We start from the raw sequence: 26,429 nt of genomic DNA on the forward strand, positions 1-26,429 counted from the left end.
CACCTACTCCCTGAATGGAGGACAGAGATGGGAACAGATGCTCGTGAAGGGCTCACTGTGTGCTGGGCACAAGCTTTCATTTGCTTTTCTCAACAATCCCTAGAAATAGTCGTCATTATCCTCATGTCACAGATGAAACAAGCTCAGAGAGGGTAACTAAATTGCCTTCCTGCATGCAACCAGTAAAGAGCAGAACTGGGGTTTGAGTGCAGGTTCTTCCTGACTTCAAAATGCAGGATTTTCCTCCTCCACCAGAATTTTGGAATCGTTGCGTATATGTTAAATCTGGAGTCCTTGTGCCATAGAGTGAATAGCAAAGCTATTAGCTTCTTTTTGTTGGTGCAGAAGTCCACATATCCTTCACTGGCATTTTGGAGGTCACATAGTGACATTGGGTCTGAATTTAGAAGTTTCAAATTTCTTTTCCCTGGGAACAGAGCTTTGTCACTCACGAGTAGAATCTCTTATTCAGATCTTCCTCTGTGTGCTGGGATGCAGGCGGGCTCTGCATCTCCCCAGACAGTGTGAGCACGGGATTTATTCATGTGATGCTCGATGTTAAATTGTAATGCATATTCCATTTCAGGATAGACTTACCTTTCTTGTTCTACCCCCTTCTGAAGCTGCCTGCTCTGTGCTTGGCACTGTGCTAGGAGCTGAGGATGCAGGATCTAAGCACAGTTCTCTCTCAGCCCAGAACACACAGCGCAGCCTGGTGAGTGTGTTAGGAGAGAGATGAGGTTTCAGGGGTTCGGCTTGTACAGAGCACTAGCCCTAGCTGGGGTTGGGTGATGGTCACAGATCTGGCTTACAGAAGAAGGTGACATGAGATGAGTTTCTAAGAATGAATAAAGGTAGAGGCAAATGAAGAAGGGGTGATGGTGAATGGTGGGTGGTGAAGAACCTCCCACATATACACAAGGAACCACATATATGAGGAGTCCAGAACTAAACTGCATGGCATGTTTGAGGTACTGCAAATACTAATTTTATCCTGAAGATTTTGGGGAGTGACCAAAAGATCTTTTTCAGTAAGGGAATGACACCAATTTTAGGGTCATTGTCTAAATGTTGGGAGTGGTTTATCCAGTTCTGTTGTCAACTTGGCCCTTCTACACGTTGGATTTCACTGTAATGGTTACCGTGGGAACTTGAGGCTCCTTATTTCTGGCTGCTGGGCCTGGGATGATTATGGCACTAGTACTTGTAGGGGGTCTACTTTTGGCGAATAAAAGGAAAAAATCATGATTTCTTGTATCTCTGTACTTTTAAGCTACGTCAATTAAAAAAAGAACTTAAGCAGTTTTATTGCATGGATTTAGAGCTGAATGACAAATGTTGAGCACAGGTGTCTTTATGGTATGTAAATAGGGCAGTAGTGTGTTCACGCCCCAACTGTGATACAGGCCTGGGATGGTTAGTCTCAGACACAATGTCAGGTTGGCAGGTCTGAGGGTGTAAACCCGTATAAATATGTATGTCTTTAGCATTGCATGCAAATGCTACTTCAATTCCATACAAATATAGAGAGAAAAATCTCAGTTAACTGAAATTTCTGCAATGAAAGGTGTTGTGATAAACTTATTTGTTATGTTATAATAAAGGTTAAGCCTAAACTGTTGTTGATCTTATTGACAACATTTCCAAAAGTTAGATGACAAACTGGGATGCAGCTAACCTTGACTCCAAAACGTAGCTGCCTCTTGCCTACTAAACAGCCAGAGATCATGGACATCCATCTGCACGGATCACTGTGCAGTGCATACTCATGGTCCAAGAGATGACCCAGGGTCCCTTTTATCTTCAGGACACTGTCTGGCAATAATCTTTTTTTGGCAACTTATGAGAATGCTTGTTTGAGATTATTTACCTTTAACTCCTCAAGTCAGAATGCAAGGGAACAAAATCCTAGTAGTTGAGTAGTTTTGAATGATTTAGTTTTATGTGTGTAAGGAATTGAGGACTGGATCCTAGTTAAAAGCAAAGGAAGTTAGTTTTGAATTGAAGCAAGATAAGTGGGTAAGAAATGAGAAATAACTTCCTACAGTATGTGGATTACATGATAAAGTCCTGAGGTTCTTTTGACTTTTCAAACGACCTATTTCAGCAGAGCATTTGATCTCAATCATTATTGCTGCTTTTCTCTACATCTCCAATGGGAGTGATACTATTTGATGCTTGTTTTAAGTTGAGAGGATCAATGAAAGCATGATGGAAAGGCCCTTTGTGTGATGCATAGGGAAGGCCATGTCAAATAAAAATATGAGATCGAACTCTCTCAATGGGGAGGGGTACACGGAGGGATGATTGGCTTTTATTTTGGATTTCTACAATTTTATTAAAATGTGATTGAGAAATCAGGGAAAGCAGTGTAGTGTGGCTTGGGAGAGTCAGGGAAATGTGTGTGCCCTGATGTAGGGGAGGGAAAGCCAAGTGTACCTCATTGGGCTGCTCTGCATGTGGCAGATGCTCTCTTAAATCGCTCCAGATCACGCTGGGAAAGCCAAGTGGTGGTAATTGTTGCTGAGGATCGCGAAATGTTATACTTTGAAATGGGGATTCATATCAGGCAAAAGGGGTATGTTTTATGAAAAGTTTAGTTTTCTTCTTACTTATGGTTTTGTTCTTTTAAGGAATATTTGTGATGAATTGATGTTTATGGCCCTGAAAAAGAGTCAACCAAACCTTATTCATAAGGGGGGAGAATGTTCAAGTCTGTTGAACAGTGTTGGATTACAAGGTCATTTTGAAGGACAGATTAGGCAATCATTAGAACAGGCAGAAATTAAGCCATAATGAATGGTAATCCTAAAGAAAATTAAAACACAGAAAACACTGCATTATTTATTTGGATTCAATGGGACTGTGCCAAGGAGGAGGCAGCTGGCTTTCTGCTTTTTAGAATGTTTGTAGACTGGAGAGGAAGCTGTCAGTCAGGTTTAAGCTCTCACATAACTCTGGCTCTTAGGCAAGATCTAACTGTAAAGTCAAGTGGGGAATAGACTCTGTTAACTACGTGACTCAGGACAGAAGCTGCATGGGCCACGGTGACAAGTAGACCTGAGCTCGGCTTCTGCCCGTACCAGTTTCATCATCACCATCCACCTGCTGGGGTTCTTTCCTCAGCAGACTTCTTTGGGCCTTGAGAACTGATTTTACAGGCAGACGAGACCTGGGTTCAAATGCCAGCATCTCCTTTTATCACCTCTGTTGCTCTATGAAATAGAGTAATAAAGAATTTCTGCTTCATTCACTTCATTGTATCTAAATTTCCACCCCTGTAAAATGGAAATAAAAAAATACTTTCTGGATTATTATGAGAATTAAATATTAGCTCTTATAATGTCATTAAATCACTTGGCGTAGTGCTCAATAACTGATAATTTTGTTAATATTGTGGAATAAGCTGAAAATTGAGACAAGATCTTGGCATGACAATGTTTTAAAGAGTGACTTCATTTTGTGTTTCTAGAAATAGTGGCAGCATTTCCAATCTTCAAATTTATTACCATTTATAACAATCTATTTATTTAGACATCCTAGAAGTAACATTATTTTGATTACTGTCACTCCTAGTTTTATATAGAACATCTTCATTAAACAAGGTTGCAACATTTTCCTGGGAGCTAATGTCCATTGTAGAATTTTCACTGATGAAAGTAGAAGTCGGTCCTTTTAATGAGAATAAGCATACTGACTTAATGATTCTCATGTAGTCAAGGTGAAAAAAATTCTTCTCATTAATGCAGCTTGGCACAACATGTATTATTCTAAGTTCACAAATGAATTGTTTCCCAATTTAGGCTCAGGATCCTAAGATTTTTAGACAATTCTCTAATGATGTTTTGCTTTCTCACAAGCATTGTGATAAATATCAGGGTTATTTAAATGCCAGCTTTTAATAGGATGGAGAAAATGGATGGAGGCTGGAGGAGAACCTATATTCTGCTGGAATTCTGTATTTTAACTTAAAAGGGTAGAAGCTAATATTTAAATTCTGCTTCTGCTTCATTAAAAGGCACAGATTCAGTATTTGATCTGAAGGAGATCTGTCAGTGTCCATGGCGATATCCAGGCGGTGTAGATATTTTAAGGCACATCACCTGGGTGGGCTTGCTCCCTGGGGGTGCCCCCAGTTCCGTTAGCTGTGTACTTCATGCAGTACGTAGCGACTTCAATAAAGAGATGCTGATAATCATCTCCATATTAGTATTACTTGTCCGCTCTCAGTGGCCATTTGTCATGTTTAGCACAGTCTTGGCAGATTCAAAATTTCCGTCATTTTTCATCCAGAAACGAATTCATTTTGTGATCTTTGCTAGAGATACCCATGTAGTGTATTACACAAAATCCGCGTCTGAGGGGGGATAGTAGATGCTTCCTCGGGTTGACTTTTATAGCACTTACTGCCTTGTGTCGAAGGACTGATTTAGTCTTCCTTCTCCCCAGCCAGACTGTGGTATCTTGAGCTCAGAGAATATTTTTAACTTCAGCACCAGACATGGTGCCTGGCATATATTAGCATCGAATACATGTTTTAATGAGTAAATAAAATTGTGTGGCACTTCGTTTCACCGATGCCAGAGTGTCAGTTTATTTCCAGATTCCTTTCCCCTCAGACTCTTAGGAGCCCCTGACCTATCTTGCCACACTGCTAGATCTCTCCTCCCATTTGGTGGCAATTTCCTGGCAGAGGTGTCTTGCAATGTCTTAAAAATTTGTCCGTTAAGGAAATAATATGTATGTTGTATGTGCTATGGTTGTGCCTTTTATGAGTCAGAATAGGTTAACTGCTGAAGTAAACAGTTCTCAGATCTGAGCACAAGAAAGGTTTATTTGTCTCTCACATAATAGGACAATGCCTGTTGGTAGCAGAGATGGGAAGTTTAAGGGCTCTGCTCCAGGCAGTCATTCAGTGATCTAGGCTCTTTCTATCTGGTGTCTCTGCTATGTTCTGGGCCTTGGCGTTCTCCACTGGATGAGCCACATCTGACATGCAGTCGGTCACAGAGAGGAACCACAGTGGATCATGAGAGGTTTTAGGGCCTGGGTCTGGAAGCTGTGTACATCACACTCATTCATATTCCTCAGGCCAGAATTCAGTCGTGTGGCCTTGCTTGACTAGAGGGGGCTCAGAATGTAGAGTAGTGATGTGCCAAGGAGGAAGACAAAAAGTGAGTATTGGTGGCCGTGGTCAGTCCCTGCCATCTACCCTTTTATCAAAAGTGTACCCTTCTGTGCAAGGGAGAAATAGTTCCCAACGATTTGTGTGTCCTCTCAGCCTCTAAGATGCTTGTCACGTTCTCATAAGAGCTGAATTTGAATTTCAGGGAGAAGTAGGCACTCTCTGTAGTAGAAGGAATACTTTGGCTTGAGAACTCTTTTTCCCTCTCCTTTGTTTTGATTGTAGACCTGTCTCTTAAGTCTGGCTCCATCACAGCTGAGACTGATGTCCAGTCTAAAGTGGGCAATGAGTCCTTGCAATGACATGCTAAAGAGGGTACAAAAAGTTCAAGTGTAAAATGTGGGTTGATTTTTCTTCAAAGTTAATGAAAAATATTTTTAAGTCAATCTGTACTGTCACAGAAAGTACAGAAGTTAAAAAAAAGTGAAACTTATAATGTACCCAGCCGGCCATGCACTGAACTGAGAAGCTCCCTGTGGTCACAGGGAAATTACTTCCTAAACACCTGTCTCCCAAGATAAGAACTTTACCCTATGCCCATTGGAAAACTGGAGCTGGATGGCGGACAGGAGCCAACTGCCAATTGTCAGTTGTGTTGTATCCAAATTTAGTAAACGTTGGGGCTTTACTGTATTTTCTTTTGTAATTTTTAAAACTTTACCCTTACCTGCTACTCCTGAGAATGAATCAGACATGTAATGGTATACAGGTAAGTTTTGAGGATGTCTTTTGAAAATTACTTTTGAGTCATATTCTTTGTGAAAAAGCTAGTTTTTGAGGTGACTTAAAAAATCAGCACTTTCTTTTGGAGTCATAGGTAACAATTTATAAATTTACTCTAAAAAAGATCTTAATAAATTTTCAGACTAGGAGAAATGCGTGCAAATAGTGAATTATGCATAATCTAAAGGCTTCAAAAAGTTTGTGGAACTTCCCAGTTTCTGTCTACAGAATGGTAAACACATTGAGAGAATCTGGCCTGTTTCAATGGACTGTACATTTTTTTCTGTCGTGCAAACTTGTGCGTGTATTTTATGAAGTGTTAATACGGTTAGTATCTAATGTTCCTAATTTATGCAATTGGATATTTCATAAATGAGTTTTCTGCATGCAGGCATTTGTAGACATTAATATTTATGCAAGTATTCAAATCACTGCGAGGGCATCTGTCTGAGAATGTGATAAAAATATGCATATGCATGAACATTTGTACCAGGGGACGAGTCCCCAAAGTTGGTGACTGCTGAAGTTACAGTTTTCAACTTTTGTGCTTTTCGCAAAATTTCCTTGACTAGAAAAGGGATGCAGAGAAATAGCACAAGCACGGATATTGACAAATAAAATGATTTTATTTAACTGTGTTGAATAGGTGTGAATAACAAGTCTTTATTGGCAATATGAGTTTTAGAAAACGGAGTGTTTTAGAATATGTAGCAGTTTTCACAAAGTGCATTTATTCTAGTATATTGGCAATACAAAGAACATACGGTTAGTAATGAAATAATTTTTGTCAGAAATATTTCATTTCTTTACTACTTCTTGATTTATTTTAGCTTGATTTTTACTCCTAGAAATAATTAACTTAGTACGGGGCTTCCTTTGCTGCTTTTCAGGATGCGTATAAGAATGTAAAGGATGATGGAATGGGACATGGGGTTGGGTAGGAAGGAAGGTTCTGGTTTCAAGTGCTTCATGGTCACTGTTGATACGCTTGCCCATGTCATCTCAGATGCTTCTGGCTTCTGGAATCTTTTCCAGGCTGGAAAGCCTGCGTGTCTGGGGCCAGCTTCCTTCAGCAAGCTCAGGAGCCTCCCGTAGGAGACCTGGACATTTTTGGGGCCCCACCGTGGAGCATAGGGGTTGAGAGGCCTCCCTGCTTGGTGACCTACTGACCCCCCACCTGCATCTTTGTTAGTCTAGAGGAAGATCTCTCTTTGATCTCTTTATACTTCTGATCCTGCTTTGTCTATTTATTAGGCTCAACGGGCAAAGTGTTTCTCTTCATTTATAAACTTAGTTGGTAAATTTCCAGTCCCCCATGTTAACAGTTCATGATAGGACAAGAATAAACAGAGTAGATTCTGAAATACCAGTTTTTCAGTTAAAAGATCTGTGAAAGATTCCTTTTTTTGCATTCCATTGCTGAGGAATTTAAAATCTCTCGGTTGTTTGGAAGGGATGGGGAATTAGGGTGTGTTTTGTCATGCTCAAGCAGCATCTTCCCAGTGAAATTTTGGTTAGCTGATTTTAAGGCGAAATGCCAGGGAATTAATTTTTTTTCTTATAGGAAAGGAAAGGTTGAGAAAATTATGAATGATTTAGGTGTGAATTTGAAAGAAACCCATCGCTCAGAGTTATACTGTCCTTTCTCAAAGCCCACATAGTACTTATTTTCCATGATTAACTGAGATGAAGGTGCAGGTTTTCGTCTCTGCATTTCATGTGTGGAAGGCAAGACTCTCACTACTTATGTGACAGAGATGGCTGGTTAAAATGTCCTAGATCTTTAATGGTCATGGTGTACTGCCTGCTTTGAGTGTTTTCCAGTTACGTCTTTCTAGGCAGGCCAGTGGTGTCCAGATTGGGGCCTGGGTCACATATGCTTCTGTGTGTTGGAGGAGGCTCAGAACCATTGCAAGGAGGATTTTGTCTTTCTTGTTGGTATTTACTTGGTCCACCTCTAAGCAGAGCCCATTTGTTCAGGCTCAAGGCAGAATGGGTATCAAGCGTAGAAATTTTGCAGTAGGAAGGAGTTTGGTATGTCGTTGGCCTGGAAAGAAGTCTAGATTGGGCAATGGAGGAAGTGGTATAGGATGCAGGACGAGAGACTAGGCAGGGCCCTGGTAAGAGTTGGGATTTTACTGTTACTACAATGGGAGCCACTGAAAGTTTTAAAGAAGGGATGTAACACGATGTGATTTACATTTTCAAAAAGATTTCCTTGGCTGATGTGTAGAAAAAAATGGATTACATGGGACCAAGAATGAACACAGGGAAGAATTCTGGAGGCAGGGAAGATATGGTGGTTTGCACTAAGCTGATGGCAATAGAAATGGAGAAAGAGGACAATTTCAAGTTTTATTTTGGAGGTAGGGCTTCTTCAGCTTCATGCTAGAGAATGAAGTCTTGAGAACGAGGCAGCAGAGAAAACAAAGATGTTTCCTAAATTTTGGTTCTAGCACATGGGTGAATGGTGTGGCCATTTAACTTAGGTGAGGAAGACTAGAGAAGCAAGAAATGGGAGGTAAAAATTCTGTTTGGTTGGATATGGACATCCAAGTGAAGGTGGCCAAGAAGCTGCTCTGTCTACAACATGAAGCTCAGGGGAGAGAGCAGGGAAGGAGGTATGAATGTGAGAGAGTCATCAGCACCTAGGTGGTGTTTTCAGCCCTGAAATTAGCTGAGGTCACCTAGGGTGAAAAGAGAGATGAGAAGAGGGGCCAGGACTAAGCTCTAAGCTCTCCAGCCTTTAGAGATCTAATAGAAGAGAAGGAACGAGTGAAGGTGGGTCTAGTGAGATGAATTACGTGAATTCATACCTGGTGAATTAAGGTAAATTAGGAAACAGACACCAAAGAGGCAAGCATTTTTAAAAAGGACAGGGGTCAACTGGCAAATGCTGCTGAGGGGTCCAATAAGGAGAGGACATTGAGATGCTCATTAACTTTGGCACCATCAAGGGAGTAGCTGACCTTGGCAGGAGTGGTTTCAGTGGAGTGGTAGGGAGGGAGGTCAGGTTGGAGTCGGAGCTGATGAATTGGAAATAGCAAAGAGATGTAACTTGTTCAAGAATGAGTTACCTCTGAAGGGCAACAAAGAAGGGGTTGAAGGTGGAGGTAAATTTAAGATGAAAAGATTTTTGTGGTTGTATTTATCATTTCATTTGTTTGTTTATTTCGTATGGGAACTATAAAGCATATTTGAATGAACACTGATGGAACTGATCCAGTAGTGAGGAGAAATTGGTGATGCAGGAGAGAGGGCTAAGAACAGGAGGAGGGAGGTGGGGATGGAATCCAAAGCACAAGCGTAGGGGTTGGCTTTTGATAGGATCCAGGAGTATTTTTTCCATTGCACCAGGAGGGAAAGCAGGAAGTATTTATTTAGTTACAGGTGGGTTTGTGGTTGGTGGCAGGAAGGCGGGAGAGTCACAATGGCTTGCTCCCACTTTCTAGAGATCTGCAATGTGGGCTCTGCCTTCTCTGCTTTGCTGCTGCCTTTCTCTCATTTCCTTTTTCTTAGTGCTTAAGAATTGGTTCTGCACAACTCCAGTCTCAACTCAGTCACACGTCCTGTAAACATCCAAGTCCTCCTGTGGGTGTCTGTAAGCAAGGGTATAGCTGGGTTCAGAGTGATCATCAGAGTTTTTCTGTTAACTGAACGCTGAGCTGTCTATTACGGTAGCCATGGATGGCCACTGAGTACTTGAAATGTGGCTAGCACAACTGAAGAATTGAACATTTAATTTTATTTAATTCAAGCTTAAAAACTGGTACTTGATCCAGTTATTGGAAAACGTTTACTGTGTTTGAGACAACGTATATATGTAATCTGCTTTTTCAACGACACCAAGTATCTCTGATAAAATTTAGCATCTGGATTGAGATGCGCTGTGAGTATAAATTATACCCTGATTTTGAAGATTTAGCTAAAAAAAATGTAAACTTTCTTGTTAATAATTTTATACTGACCACATGTTGAAATGATAATAATTTGGATATGTTGAGTTAGACTGTATTGTTAAATTAATTTCACTAGATTTTTAAAAATTTTCTTTTAAAAAGTAGCTACTAGAAAAATTAAAATTAATGTTTGACTCACGTCATATTTCTATTGGGTGGCATTGTCTTAGAGGCAAATTTTAGGTATATCTATTTTACGTAGCTACTTGGTCATGCCTATCTAGGAGCAATCCATGTCACCACAAGGAGCAGTGACAGTTTAGGAAACGTGGCCTCAGAGGGTTGATGCTACTTGTGTGTGGATTCAGGCTGCAAAACTGGGATTTGAACCCTGGCTCTCTGGCTGCCTGCAGGCTGTGCCCCGGACCATGCGCCACATGGAAGTCATTTTGTGCATTCTCTCACTGGAGTTATTCTGTGTTTACACTGGCAAATGATATTTACATGGACACTTAAAGGACAAAATTTGGTTTTTAACTGAAGCAGTTGAAATGACGACTCTCAGAGGATGGTTTTAATGTACTGTTAGTGACTTTGCTTTGATTTGACTGAGGATACACAGTTTATAGTTAGCCCTCTCCCTGTCCTTGAACTCAAGGGCTAACAGTCAACTCTTTCATGTTTCTTGTTTATACGAACGATGACCACCGTCTGCTCTGTGTTCTGGATCTGCTATCACCGAGGGCTGGTATGCACTTAGTCCATTATTCCATTTTTGATGAAATTCTCCTTTTGTCTTGAGATTGTTAAGCTTGCATTAGGAATCCTTGGGAAGAAAAGACGTATTTATTTTTTATGAGAATAATTTAAAGTTAATATAAATTTTAAAGGGTTACACTGAAGTTTATGATCTACCACAGTGTTCTCTGGGCATCTGGAGGTCATTGCATCCCAAACAATTCATTATCCCTTTCTTTTCTTCTTCTTCGTTCCCTATCTTCTTTAGTGTCATCACCAGACATCTAGTCGCCAAAGTCGGAAACCTCAGTCATCTTCAACTCCTGCTCTCTCATTGCCCCAGCGTCTGGTCATCAGTTGTGTTAAAGTGACTCTCCAAGTCTTTCCGCTCTCTTCCCTTCTTTCTACCCACTGCCACTGCCTGGTTCAGACCTTCCACATCTCTCCCTTTTCTTCTTGCTTCCATTCACTTGTGATTGTTTACTCATTTATCTTTCCCACTCATCTGTGGTCTCTTTCTGGAGAGGGGCCTCTGTCTCTTTTGTCTTTGAGATTTTAGGTCTTAGCTGAGAGCTTGTGCTGTTGACAGGAATATGCATAGGTTGTGTTTCTGTCTTCATATGCATTCTTTTCTTCCTCATTCCTGAATACTGTTAGCAAAGCTTACTCAGCGTAACTCTTCAGCTGGAAGCATAGTAGGCAGCAGTGCAGCAGGCCCTTGCAGAATGCAAGGTCACACGCTGTACCCGTGTACCTGCTTGGCTCACATGGATCCAACGAAAATTCCTCCTTGGCTGCTCCAGCTAATGAGAGACAGGTTTCTTTCCTGGAGACTAAGTCGTATTGTAATATGTGCCCGAAGAACAGAATAGAATAGAAATCCCTAGAATGTGATATCTAATACTCAATAACCTTTGGGACAAACTGTGGATAATTTCCATATAGATGTGTAGGCAGCATTAGGCTTTCTGTTTTCGAGCCAAAGCTTGCAATAGGAAACTTAGAAAAAGAAAGAGTAACGAGGGACTCTAAAAGAAGCAGAATTTCATATAATCAAATCACAAGTTTGTTTAAGTCCTCTTTGAAAAACTGGTCAAGTTTCATAAGGATAGCAAAAGAGTCCTATTAATATAAATTATGCCTAAGGCTCCATGTTACCATGTTACTTCAGCAATTACTTTGGATCTCTCTCCAAACAGGATATAATTTCAGAAATGAGTCTGTGTCCATCCTGCCCGTGGTGAAAAGGGAGCAGTTATTTCTGTCTGTAATGTAGCAACAAGATGCCAGTAGCTACCCAGGCAACTTTCTGTGCGTCTGATGCAGAGATATTGGTATTTTTATACGGCATATTGGATTTCATAAGCTGTAGAAGGGAAGTTCAGTTAAACAAAATGTTCCTTCCTGCTCTTTCTCAGTTTACTCATGGCAAGTCTCAGAATGGTGGGTACTTGTGTTACAAATACCCGTTTATAAATGACCCATTCCTACAGACAGCTGCCCCCCAACCCCGAGTCCCCCTACTGAATAAGAGTATTGTGAAAAAGCTCAGAACTTTTGAAGAGTAATTGGACTTATAGCTGGAGAAAAAGAAGAAACTGCCAAAAATATCATCAGTTAGAGGAAGCTCTCTCTGCCTGGATCCTCTGACGTGAGTCAGTGGTCAATATGGGGGCCAGCCCTGTGGCCTGTTGGTTAAGTTCAGTGTGCTCTTTGGCAGCTGGCGTTCAGTTCCCGGGTGTGGACCTACACGACTCGTTGGCGGCCATGCTGTGGTGGCAGCTCACATGCAAAATAGAGGAAGACTGGCATGGATGTTAGCTCAGGGCAAATCTTCCTCAGAAAAAAAAGAAGTCAATATGGTTGACCCTCAACTCAGATTTCTGTGCTCCTGACAGCTTCTATTCTGCCTTATTTTGTTTTTACAATTCTGTTGTTCTTCCTGGAATTCCAGTAATTGGATTCAACTTATTTAACAAACATCTCCTTTTCTAAGTGTGAGAGTTAAGGACTTGTCAGTAATTCATATAATAATTAGTGTGAATCAGAATGCTTTACTCAAATTAGGGTCAGGGAGGTCAGCCACTCTGAAAGAAGGTAAGTATGTCTGGGGGAGAGAGGAAGCTGGTGCTTCGGAGGGTGGACACTGTGGGAAAGGGGCTGGAGCAGAACCGGTCAGTAGAGAAGGCAAAGGGCTTGGAGCAGCTCTTCATTACAGGCAGGGAAACCTTGGGGTGTGGGATACTGGGTTGTAAGAGGGGAAAGATAAACTTCTGCTCTTTCAGAATGTTCCTGGGAGCCATCCAAATATTGATACAAATCGTACATCCATATGATGGAATATTCTGCAGCCATTCAAGAAACAAGGTAGATTTATGGTTAAAAAGAAAGTGCAAAACAGGCTGGACCGTATGCTGCCATTGCCATACATAAATTTGAAAGGTTATATATGCACATACGTGTGTGTTTGCACGAGTATATGCAGAGAGTGTTTCTGGAAGAAATGTAATGAACAGTAATTTTGGCTGCCTCTGGGAGAGGAGCCTGGGGACTTTTTGTTTTTGCAATTTTTTTGGTACGGTTTGAATTTCTATCTACATTTTTAAAATGTTCGTAAAAAGAACTAGTTAAAAGTCTTCTAAGATTACTTTTACCTTTATTGGGAGAGTTGGCGTGGGGTGGGGGGAGAGGAAGAGGGAAGGGAGGAAATAGGGAGGGGACAGATAATCTCTTTGTCTTTCTTTCTTCTGAGTCACAGAGCTGGGGGCTCTTGTAGCCCAGGACTTCTCTGGCTATATCATCTCTGCCGGATTATGGTTAAGTAAGCTCTTCTGGGCTGACCTGGAACTGAACTACTATTTATAATCTCTTTCTGTGGGGAGCACTCAACAGTGTTCCAGAGAGCATAGTAAACTAAATTGCCTCCACCCCTTCTCTCTCAATTTCATGTGTGTTACTTTAGACTCATTTCAGGAGGCTCTGTTCATCCACATTCTCACTCTTCTCATCAGAAATGACAGAAACACCCTATGTAGTTATGTGTTTGGATACCGCCTGGGTTTTTAGTTTGTTTTGTTTTTTTCCAACAAGATACCATGTTTTGCACTTTCTTTTCCAACTAGCTTATTAGTGTTTCTGAGCAAGGGTTGTCCCTTGTATTTGTTTGCGTGCGGAGTAGAGAGCTATAGGCGTTCAATAAATATGCATTGGATCAGCAGGTTAAGGTGTGGGTGCCTAAGCAGATTGGTCGCTGTAAGCTGTCACAGAGAAAACCTTCATGGCCTCAGAGACACTCTAGGAAGGACTTTAGCACAGGGCTTCTCAACATTGGCACTAGTGACATCTTGGGCCAGATAATTCTTTGTTGTGGGCCACCGTCCTGTGCATTATAAGAGGTTTAGCAGCATCTGGTCGCTATCTACTAAACACCAATCTGACCTCCCGGGTGGAGCAATCAAAAATGTCTCTAGACGTTGCCAAATGTCCCCATTTGGGGGAAAATTGCCCTAGTTGACGAACTGTGCTTTGGAGTGATACTGGATTTGCTAGTCAGTGTCCAAGAATTGTTCTCTGTTGAGAGAGAAGTCTTCATATGTTGGAGACCTAGAGGTGGGGGCACGGTAAAGCTTCTGAAACCTTACATAGTGCTTTTGTGCAGAATTAGAAAAGGCACCCCTCTGGGCAGATGAATCAGAAAAGGGCCGGAGAAGGAAGTCTGGGCTGGATCATCCTCCAGTTGTCCCCTCCTGTCATTCCTGCTTGGATTTTGGATATGAAGAGTTCCTACGGCCTGGAACTAAGTCCTGAAGTCTACCTGAGTCGGTAGATAACAGGTTCTTGGAGTCAGTACCCATGTGAAAGCATGAATGACAGACTTGACTGGCCCCAACATTAAATCAGCCGTGCTGTGGTCACTTCCCAATAGCATATCAAGAAACCACTTTCCCATTCGTCTGGATAGGAGGTAGATTATGCTTCGCAGAGGCCTTCATCTAACAGACGTTTATTGAGCGTCTACCATGGGCCGGGGGGAAAAATGCCCGTCTCACACCCCACCCTTATTTCTGTATGAATCGTTCTGTTTCTGTGCATTTGGTGTAATCATTTCATTTTACATTATTCAGAATCTTTCTTATTAGCACAAGGTCTTCTCCCCCACCCCCCCCCAACTTACTTGCTTTCTGAAGGACCAATTATAATTAAAAGGAAGAGGAAGAGCAATCAAAAAGATGGCTAGAATTTTCAGAATAATCCTTAGCTGCGTGTCAGTGCTCCATGGGTGCACACACGCTGGGCTGCATTCTGGAGGCCCCCCTCCACTGTTCTTATATTTATGAGTTATCCTATGATGCATGGGCGCATCAGCTGCCAAGGCAGTTTGCAGAATCTCCTTCCCTGGAGGTTTTTAAAAATAGAACTAAATACCCATCTGTCCAGAATGGTTTTGATGCAGTCCTGCTGATTAGAAGGAATAGGCTAGATTTTTTCTGTCAGGTTCCTTCCAGTCTTGAGTGCTCTTAAATGGATCACCCCACTTTTTGGTGGGGGGGAGAGAGGGATGTGAAGTGATGCTCTATGAATTTATTGCTGTATCACTGTACACATCCTGGGGAAGTAGAAGAAATTGTGTCTTTCTCATGGTTTTAATGTTTCTGAAGCACTTGGTGCCTTTGGAGCCTCACAACAACCCTGTGGGGTAGGTGGGGCCCTTCTTTGGGACCCTGTGGCACAGAGAGGTCAGCAAGGCACACAGAGGTTCAGTTACTGGCCCAGAGTCACAACCTGGGTGATGCAGAGTGGAGACGCTATTCCTGGCTCTTGTGTCTCCAGGCTCAGGCTCTTTTCTCTGGACTCTCGTGCTTCTTTGTGTTTGTGGGTTTTGCTCTCCATACAGTGTCTAGACATTTGATTTGGAGCCATAAAATTAAAAAAAAGAATTTTGGGGACCTACTTAGAAGACCATTGCCTACTCTAGTTTCCCTTCTAAAGAAGTGCATTTTCACATAAAACTGTAGTAAGGGTTATTGCTAACCTCAGATTCACACAGGTACACACATATACATTTATATTTGTATTTATATGTGTGTATGTGTGTTTGTGTGTATATATATGAACATAGTAATGTGTGTGTGTGAATTTGTCCTTTTTTTTCCTAATTTCACCTTAGACCTGAAAAATTTGCCATAGATTCGCACCAGTCCATATTCTCAACAGTATAGATAAAATCTCAACATTTGGTTCCTCTATTAGAAAAAGGCATAAATTCACTTTCTTGGGTGATTATCTCAGACTGTTCATGAACATAGAATGAAAGTCTTTCTAATATTTTGATTACTTATTTTTATTGGGTTGTCATTACTTCTAGACATTTTCAGTAGACAGAGCTAGTAAATACATATTTTTTTAAGAAAGAGGAAAATACAGTGTTTTCAAAATAGCAATCTTATTATTACTAAATATGCTGAATACAGCATACCGAAATACTAGAAAGAATTCTTTTCTGTGTAGTTATGCTACTTAATTTGATGTACAGTTAGTTCCATTGATTTCATTTTTTTGAATTTTGGAGGTTGCTTTACTTTTGTCTTTTTGAGCTACTTATATTTTTTAATTATATAAAATGTTTACATGATTTTCCAAAATCAAAACTATGAAATGAAGTATTTGGGGAGATATCTCACTTTTAGCTCCATTTCTTCCTTCCTGTTTTGTCCCTTTGTTGATACAAGTTATTTTGTTTTTTCTTTTTTCTTAATTTTGGTCATCCTTCCTTTATTTCTTCTTGAATATGTAAGTTGATGTGTATATATAGCATGTATTCTTCCCTTTCTCTTCCAAATGGTAACATTCAGTACACACTCTTCTGTACTTTGCTTTTTTTTCTTTATTGATGTATCCTGGAAATCACTCCATAACAGTATATGGAGATCTGCCTTATGGAACTGACAGCTCCATTATGTGGCTGGTCTATAGTTTATTTAACCAGTCCCTTGTTGATGGACATTTGGGTTATTTCCAGTCCTTTGCAATTATTAGTGTTGTAATGAATAGTCTTGTACATATATCATCTCAAGTTTTTTACCAGTACTTTTGGGAATTGATTTTTATAAAGAGAACTGATAGATCCAAGAGCAAACGCATGTGTAATTTTGCTAGATATTGCCAAATTCACATCCATTGGGGTTGAACAACGTTGTGTTCCCAACGGTAACTCGTGAGAGCGCTGATTTCTTCACAGTCTCACAACAGAATATGTTGTAAGCTTTTGGAGTTTTTGCTAATTTGATAGGTAAAAAATGGGATCTTGTGTTGTTTTAATTTATGTATTTTTTATCGTTAGTCAAGTTGAGCACCTTCTCTTATGCTGAGGACCATTTGCGTTTCTTTTTTTCTGTGAACTGTGTGTTAATCCTTTGTCCCTATTGGCTTGTCGATCTTTTCCTTCTCAATTTTTAAAAGTTCCTTATATATTGGGGCTACTATTCCTTCATGATAGGTTGCAATTTTGTCCCCTCCTATCTTTGTTTTGCTTACCGTGTTTTATTTTTATGTGTAAATTTTAGATTATTTTTCATTTTTATTTTTATGGAGTCATTCTTTTCCCATTGATTTTGGATTTTGAGTTAGGAATGGTTTCCTGCTCCCAGGTTATAAAGTAATTTCTTCCTGTTTTCGTGTTTTACATTTAGACCTCATTTGGAATTGATCGTGGTGTGAGGTATGAGGAGTGGCTCTAATTATATATTTTTCCCTTGTTCTAACATTATTTATTAAGGTGTCTTCCTTTTCCCCATTGGCTAGAATGCCCTTTATCATATGCACTTGGGTTTATCTCTGGACTGTTTATCCCATTCTATCTACTAATGCTCCAATAGCACACAGTTCTAATAACAGAGGCTTTATAGTATGTGTTAAAAATATTTTTAGACAAAAGTCATGGTGACATAATTCCTGGGTTTATAAAAACATAAAGTTTGAAATGGAAGCATTTTTAGAGATAACCCCTGAATGGGCTACTTTTTGGTCTTCCATTTTGCAAAGATGAGAAGAGCATGAAAAATTCCAGAGAGAATTGACCAAAATATTAACATATTTCTGGAATTTTTTTGTGCATTACCTTTTGCTTTCATATGGTCGTTAAGTGGAAACAATTTTGAGAGAATGATGATAATATTAAGCCTTTATTAAGAACTTACTTAAGGGTACTGATTAAGGTGCTCTAAGGACATTTTTTTAGTTAATCATCACAAAACCCATCTAAGGATACAGTCTTTATTATTTCACTGATGAGGGATGCTTGGCTCTGAAAAGTTAAATGACTTGCCCCATGTCCCCGAGCTGATAAACAACGGAACCTGAATCCTAATTTGTGTGTTCACTCCAACACCTAAGTTTTAACCACTCTGCTCACTGTATCCCATGTATATCATTTTGGATCCTATTATTTTATTAATATTTTAACAAATGTTCTTCCTTGTTTCCCCAGTGATCATATTAAATTTCATTTATAACATCACCTTTCTTTTAACACAATTAAATTGCTTATACCAGATTGTAGGAAGGGGGATTTAAAAATATTTTTTCTTATTTTTTTCCTTCAGATGTTATTCATATGATCTTGGCATCTACACAAAGAAGTATCTTGAAAATAAAATAGAATAATTATGGAGAAGGCCAGTGTGAGACAGAAAAGCACATTGATTTTATCGACATGGTTGCTGCTCAAGCATTTTACATGATGTTCAGAAAGTCGATTTTCCTATGTTGACTGAACATCCTCCCTACAAGTTTGTTTATGGCAAAATTTGCATAACTACCTTGACTTTTGCAAGCCTTTTCCAGATCCAAATTGTCACGAGTTCCCAGTTAGAGGTGAGATGCATAGTGATGTGTGGCTGACGCATGAATAGTTGAAGCTTTATGTGCAATCAGAAATAAATAAAATTGACATTTCCTGAACTGCCTCAAATTGCAGCCTAGCTCAGCAAGGCACATTCCACCATTCACTTCAGTTTTGATACCAATAGACGTATCAGGAAGAAAGATGAAAACTTTATTGCCGTTATAGTTGTATTCTCTCAGAGAAATAGTGGACAGGACATTGGGAAGAGAGAAATGAATGAAATGTATCAGGCCAGTGTGAAATTACATTAGTGACTATTATAGAGGACAGTATTTTGCTGGAAGAATTGTAAGTGCAATTTTGTGTGTGTCTGTGTGCTGGGAGAGGACAAAATGGTAGACTTTGGATTCACAAGCCGATTTTTAACTTTGTAAAGAGTTTGTCCTCTTATCAACTCTGTGATAGGTACAGATGGAAACCTATGCTAAACCAGGTGTCTGGTTCCCGTCCGCAAGAGGTTTATAATTTAGCGCACTGAAAGCTCGTCTTTTTCACCGTGCGGTCCCTATCGATAAATGAAAGTCTGAACTCGTTTCCCAGTATATTTTATATTTACTTATAAATTACATACAGATGCTACTGTAGATCCATGAAATAATGAAGTTTTCTTTCTTAAATTTTAAGGGTAAAAAAACTATCATCGACATTCTAGTGACTTTTCCTGCACGTCAGCAGTGCAGGGTGAGTACACCTTGCTTCAGATGTCATGGATCCATCACTCTAGCGGTGGACTATAAAACAGTCTCTTGCCTTGAGGAGGTTCCATAGGGGACACATTTTATACCTAAACAAAGTTAGAAGCTTTTAATCAAGGGAGTATTTGAAAATTACATTGTATTTGCAAGTTAAAGCTACCCAAGAAAGCTTTCATAATAGAACCCTAGATATTCCTACATTTCAAAATTTTGATATTTTAAATTGATGGTTTGTTTCTATTTCCACCCCTCCCACATTTGTAATTGTTCCGGTATAGTTGTATGTCAGGGTTGTGTAGACTAAGAAGTTGGGAACTCCAGAAGAAACAGTTCTCGCCTACAGTTCTAGAATTCTGACATTCAGCAATCTGTACTCATCTAACATTTAGTCAAACTGGATAACTGGTTAATCATCTTATGATTCATCATGTTCCACTTCTCACCTAGGAAATAAAAGGCTAGCTATTTCTGAAACAAGGGATGACTTAGTTAATAAAGATTTACCATAGAAAGACAGTCTTTTATGTCTTACTCTACTGTCTAACTAAGTGAGAAGGTTATAACATTTAGAGATGAGTTTTAACAATTACTTTTTCAATAGAATGTTCATTTACTATCTGGATGTAAATATGTTCTGTTAGCTTGCAGATCTGATTTAAAACATCAGCCTTAAAAACTTCAAAGCCTGGTGCCTTGTATATTTAAATGTCTAAAAAGTATTGTTGGTGAAATATTATTGTAATGATAGGCTCATTTATTTCCATTCATTTAGATTCCTGCTCTATGCTATGATCAGACTTTTTATTATGAAAATATATAAAAAATAAATCTTGAGAGCTAGTGTCTTCAATGTATATTAAATTTATTAAAGTTGTCTTGATAATTTACGATCTCCATTTCTATTATTTTTACTTTCTCATACATTTCCTTTGTTTTGAACATCTGTCTGGTTGTGTAGTTACCTCTAGTTCAGAGTCTGATTAGATTATCATTAATTTCAGAACCCTCAAGAGGACATGATGTTAATAAATCTGGAAAACATAAATGAAATGGATTTTTAAAAGAAATATGTAGTCTACGAAAATCGACGTTAGAGGAATTATAAAAGCTGAGTAAAGCCATAATGAACTAAAACACTGAAAAATATTATGAAATATGTAATTAGCTTTGTAAAAGGCTCTTGTCTCTGATATTGTCTTAGGCATGTTTGTTTCCAAGGAATGGCTAAAGAAAAAAGGGATTTCTAGGAATGGTGTTGGGTAATCTCATAGGAAACTGTTCTAGTAAGTATGGCAGGACTTCATGGGAACTCTGAAGTTATTAGAAAGCAAATCTCTTTTACTATGTCTTTTAGGGTTTGTATGGTTCTTTGTCTCTGCTTTTCTCTGAATACACAATTTCTTGGCCTGCTTATCAGCATGTGATTGAAAAATAGCCACCCACCTGAGTCAACCTGGCTTTATAGCTCCAGCACTTACCACATCTGATTATCTACAGCTAAATGTCTTGGTTCAAACTCATGAAACCAGTTCTTATTGGTCACTGAATGGTCAATGCACTTCCTCTCCCCAAGTGCAGTGTCTGCTCTGGGTCTAATGAGCTGTAGCTGGGTAGTCAGATCATGTTATTCACAGTCTGCTCATAAGAGCCTGAGACCTGAACATGGTCCACAATGGTAATTTATTGACATATCTGCTATGCTTATCAATAAGTCTGTGGTATTTTCAAGGAACAGCTATTTCAAAGGTATATAAATTGGCATAGAGCGCAAAAAAGGTAACAGCCTCAAAAGAAAACTCCAGTTCATGAACATAAATGGCTCTAGTCATGAACATAAATATGCGTTATCACCTACATATTATTATATAAACAAATGCTGTAAAATCATGTCCACTCAAAGAATAACCTACGAAACGCAAGTAGTACTTAACCCAAGAATGCAAGGATGGTTCAATATTAGGAAACCTATTAATATAATAAAACTGATATGCTGTTGATATTGATCAAAAATTCAGATAAAAAAAGCCATCTGGTGCTGAAAAAGCACTTGACAAAATTCAACAATTCTTAATAAAATATTTCAAACTTGGTTCGTTTTCTTTTTGTGATTTCCAGTAAACTGTGAAGATTTATCATTTTTATAACCAGACAAGAATATGTAAAAGGTTTTAAAAACCTCTTAGGGCAGATAATAAATTTTTTTGTATCCCAAGTTCCTAATTCATATAATGATGTCTCAATAAATATTTTTAATGAAACATTCCATTAAAATAAAGTAGTCTAGCTTTTAAGAATTGTTAAGAAGACAGAATAGAGAGAATTTTTCTTTGTCTTGGGGGAGACCTTGCTTCAGGAGTGTACCTTATCCTGTGTACAGCATGAATGATCAGCACTGTCTTTTGGAGATAAATTGCTTTTCTTTAGGAGATGCATTTGAAAATTGTTCTGTCTTTACTTTCTCCACAATGTGCCTGTGGCTCTCTGAACTTGGACCCCTTTCCCTGAGCTGAGTCAGTGCCCTAATCCAACTACTGTGCATATCTAACTGATGGCTTATACTCTACCTAAACAATTCCATCTCAGATTCAACATGCCTGTGCCTGAGCCCATTTCTCTCTCTGTCCAAAGGATTCAAAATACCTAAGAACGACCTTTCTTCTCTCATTCTTCACATCTTGTCTGTTGCTCAGCCCACATCTTTAGTGTCTCCCAAATCTTTACCTTTAACAACTTTCATGACCCTGGTAAAGGTTTTTATTCCTTGCCTCGCTATTTTGCAGAAGTCTTCTGATATCTTCTTTCCTTCCATTTTAGCATATCCTACCTATGTTGCAACTGGATTAATCTTTCTGTATTAGATTTATATTTCACTCCCCTGCTTAAAACTTTATGAAGCAACATTTTTGATAGAATTAGATGTAAAATTGTTGGCTTGATGTTTGAAGCTGTCTCCATCCTGCCTTTCATGTATTCCTTACTCCTCATTTTCCCCATGAACTTATTCCTCTTGGGGGCCATAGTATGGCCATTCTGTTGTCTTTGCTTGTGCTGTGTCTTCCCATCTCCCTTTTTTCAGTTGTGAAACACTGACTCATCATAAGGTGCAGGTTAAAGGCAATGTTCATGAAACTTTAGAGGCTCCCTGACATTTGTGATATCCTCCACCCTCTGGATCCTCATAGCATTCTGTAACTCTCTAATGACTTTAGTATATTCTCTAATTGTTTTGTCTCTACTCATAGATTATAAGCTCCTTGAGTACAAAAGGCTAGATTTTCTTGTTTTATATTTCTTGCAATGCCTAACATAGTGATTTATATGCAGTGGTTCAAATATTGATATTTTGAATCAAATACTGAATTATTTGAAAATAATATACACACGAGCAATATGCATTTGTGTTTCAAATGTATGTCAATGCCAGTTGATTTGCTGTTCTTGTACGCTGCAGTCTCCAAGCATTCCTTTGGGAGGTGGTAATATAATAGAAAATATAAAACAGAGCTAATATAAAATAAATTTGTGTTAGCCATCTAGTTTGTTTTTAAAAAGTGATTTTTTTCTCATTTGCATTCTTATTTTCAGAATAACTAAAATATTATTAGTGCGAGGAATAATACGAGTTATTATCGTAACCTTGAGAGAGAATGTTAATTAAATTGAGGGATAAGGAAAGGTAGTGCTTAGGATAACAATTTATTTCCCCATTTGTGATGACATGAAAACTTTATTTTTTTTATATTGAGTCAAACTGCCAAGAAATTCTTGCAACAGGTTGAATGCTGTGATAAATATCTGCTTTTTAGAGCTTTATACGGTGAGTGTTGTTGCTTGAAAAGCAAGCTTGAACTCCCCGTGAGATCATTGTAGAGATAAATGCTTAAAAGCTTTTCAAAGCTGTACTCTTAGTTCTATCAGAATTTAATTTCCCACTGATTGTGTTTATATCAACTTGGGAAGACATAGCCATGAATATACTCAGCATAGCTGTATCACAGACGATTCCCATGCCTTGGGAACACATCCTTGTTTTATGTGCATATGGAATCCACTTATACTTATATATATGTATCTTGACTTAAGTACTCTAGTTTTTGCATTAGCCCATGAAAATATCCTTGTAGTTGTTTAAAGACTGTGTCTTTATAATTTGGATGTATATGGGAACAGGCTTTATAAATGTCCTGTATTTTATTAGCCGTTCAGTCATACCTGGGTAGGTTCTGACCTGTAGTCAAAATGAAAAGATAGTTTTTAAAAGTAGATTTTAGCTGTATAATGTAGTGTTGGATGCACACCATGGGTGTATATGGGGAGGCAGTATATAAACATATAGGAGATCTTGGGTCCAGCCCTGTTGATATTGCTTTTAAGCAAATTACTGTACCTTTCTGAGCTTCAGTTTGGGGATCCTGACAGTATTGACTTTTCAGAGAGTTTATGAATATGCCATAGATATGGAAAGGACTTACCACAGTGTCTGTTATTCAACGTAAGTTGCTTCTATTCCTCTTTCACCAAAAACCAAAAGGTTATTTGATAAAAAAAATTGTTGATAGATAATATTTTTGTCTTTGAACTGTTCGTACCATGGTGATTAGTAGATAAGCAGATAAATTTGGTAATCAGGTAATCATAATCTTAGAACTAGAAAGTCTGGCCTAATTTTTGACAGATGAGAAAATAAAGGACCAAAGATCTCAAATGACTCACCTGCCAGCACGTAGCAGGTCAACTGTAGAGTGGAGTTTCAAATCCAGGTCTTGGGACTCGTCGGGTGGTGCCCCTCCCGCTCTCCACACTGGATGCGGTGCTTCCACTGCTCGCCCTTTTCCAGTCGACGGCTCTTGAACTATGGTTCATTCAATGAGGATCTAGTGAGTTTCAAATCTCTTCTGCCCATGGTCATTCTTGCCTGGTCAGTCAGTGTTTTTGCCAGGCTAGGAAGTAGAATAAAGTTCTGCTATCAATTCAGTGTGGAATATAATCTCATGCATGTGTTCTGTGTTTTGAGTATAACATAAAGAACTTGAGCGGAAGCCCTGTTATAACCTAGTTCATGAGTCAGTTGTAATCTTTGTCAAATTGTGGCCCCGAATGCAATCAGTGGTCCTGTCTCTGAACCACAGCCATCATAAAAGCCTGTAATATACGTTAAAAGATACATTGTCGATAATCTTTTAAAAAATATTATTATATCATAAACACTTTAACCTTTGAATATTTGAGCAAAAATAGTTTGCTTAAACAGGACATTTGTCATTGCTGTGTTTAGGAAAAGTAAAATAAAATAATGAAATACTGAACTTAAAGTATTAAAAAAAGATAAATAAAGAACTAGTTAAAGCATGAAAATGTGTGTAATTTTCTTTTTTCTTTTTAAGATTTTATTTTTTTCCTTTTTCTCCCCAAAGCCCCCCAGTACATAGTTGTATATTCTTTGTTGTGGGTCGTTCTACTTGTGGCATGTGGGATGCTGCCTCAGCCTGGCTTGATGAGCAGTGCCATGTCCTCGCTCAGGATTCGAACCAACAAAACACTGGGCCGCCTGTAGTGGAGCGCGCGAACTTAACCACTCGGCCACAGGGCCAGCCTCCTGTAATTTTCTTTATAATAAAGTCTTCTTCAGCTCTTTCCCAGGAGATTAGATTTTATAATACAGATAATTTACCCCTTCACAGGAATTTTTGTATTTTGACTTGGCCACACTTAATTGGCAATAAGTTAGTCTCGAAAGAAGATCTTTTAAGATTTGTTCAGAAGATCTAAAGCTATTATAAGTTTTTAAAAGCCCCTACATATGAATATTTTGGTTAAGATGGGATTATACAATTTAACTATTTAACTTGATTAAATTAAAATCGGAGTTTCCCTAACTCATGACTATTTGTACAAGAGAAAGTACTGTAAATATCATAAAGAATTGTCAAGGAAATAAAATATATAGTGATTTTAAATCTTAAAACAAGGAACCAAGTGTAGCCTTGATCAAATGCGCATGCAGTGATATTTCTGTAGGAAAAAATATTTCATAGGGTTATGATAATAGTGGTCTTGTATCAAAGCTTAATTAAAATCTTAAAAAAAGGGGCTGGCCCTATGGCAGAGTTGTTAAGCTCATGCGCTCCACTTCGGTGGCCCAGGGTTTTGTAGGTTCGGATCCTGGGCACGGATATGGCACTGCTCATCAAGCCATGCTAAGGTGGTGTCCCACATGCCACAACTGGAAGGACCTACAACTAAAAATACACAACTCTATACCCGGGGGGCTTTGGGGAGAAGAGGGAAAAATAAAATCTTTAAAAAAAAAAAAATCTTGAAAAAAGATGTCCTTGCCATTTCATAAAGGTGTGTCAGCAAGATTACTTCCTTTTCAAAAAACTTTATCCTTAAGTAAAAATTTTGACGTAATGAAGACCCTCAGAGTAGGATGGCCCTTTAAAAAGTTTACTTTTTTGACAGTTTTTCACTGAAATCTTATAAGTAGCTACATTGTGCTTTAAAAATGGTTAGATTTATAAGAAATGGCTAGAGCACATACATTTAAAAATTATCCATATTGTTAAATGAAATTCTCATTTTCAGCTCGGACTGCATATAAGGCCAGTATTTCCTTTGTACAATTATTATTGCTCTGATATTTTGGGATGAATTTTTCCTAATATTATAGTCTAAATCTAGAGAATTCCTCAGTTTTTTTGTAAATTATCTTCATCAGTTTTGTATAAATCAGAGAATACATAATATAAAAGTCACCACTATCACACTTTCAATGAATACTTACTATGTTGTACATTGTTATGGATTGAATCTCATTAAAAGGAAACTCACCAGATCTTTTTGGGTGTCAAGGTAGCTCTTTAGAAAGGGTAGGCTCTGTTTGGATACAATAAAATCTGCCTCTTAAATTATTTTCCATTCCACTTTCTTCATTCGTGTGTGCAATATCTTATATCCCTCTGGATCACCTTTAAGAGTAACACAAACACAGACTTTATCATATCTGCTGATCACTAGAGAAGAAGTGCTGCTTAAATCTGAAATCTTATTCTTTAGAATGATTTTATGAACATACAGGTAAGGAAAAGAATAGGGCATAATGGTATACCTTGAAATGCCTATTTCAAAATTTGGAAGATTAGAGGCTGGCCCCGTGGCCTAGTGGTTAAGTTCGGCGCCCTACACTTTGGCAGCCTGAGTTCAGTTCCCGGGTGTGGACCTACACCACTCATCAGCCGCCATGCTGAGGAAGCAATGCACCTACAAAATAGAGGAAGACTGGCATG

At 38.8% G+C, this 26,429-nt stretch overlaps 1 protein-coding gene across 1 annotated transcript in view; it reads left to right on the top strand.

The window, feature by feature from the left end:
* LOC124249075 (LIM zinc-binding domain-containing Nebulette-like) overlaps positions 1-19,935 on the top strand; it is a 210,469-nt gene extending 190,534 nt beyond the window's left edge. Inside the window, exon 9 of the mRNA XM_046679848.1 lies at positions 18,147-19,935. The gene's annotated coding sequence lies outside the window, so the exon portion shown is untranslated. The remainder of the gene's footprint in view (positions 1-18,146) is intronic.
* Positions 19,936-26,429: the final 6,494 nt, after the last annotated feature.

Source organism: Equus quagga, chromosome 12 (genome assembly GCF_021613505.1).
Source record: "Equus quagga isolate Etosha38 chromosome 12, UCLA_HA_Equagga_1.0, whole genome shotgun sequence".
Classification (NCBI taxonomy): Eukaryota; Metazoa; Chordata; class Mammalia; order Perissodactyla; family Equidae; genus Equus; species Equus quagga.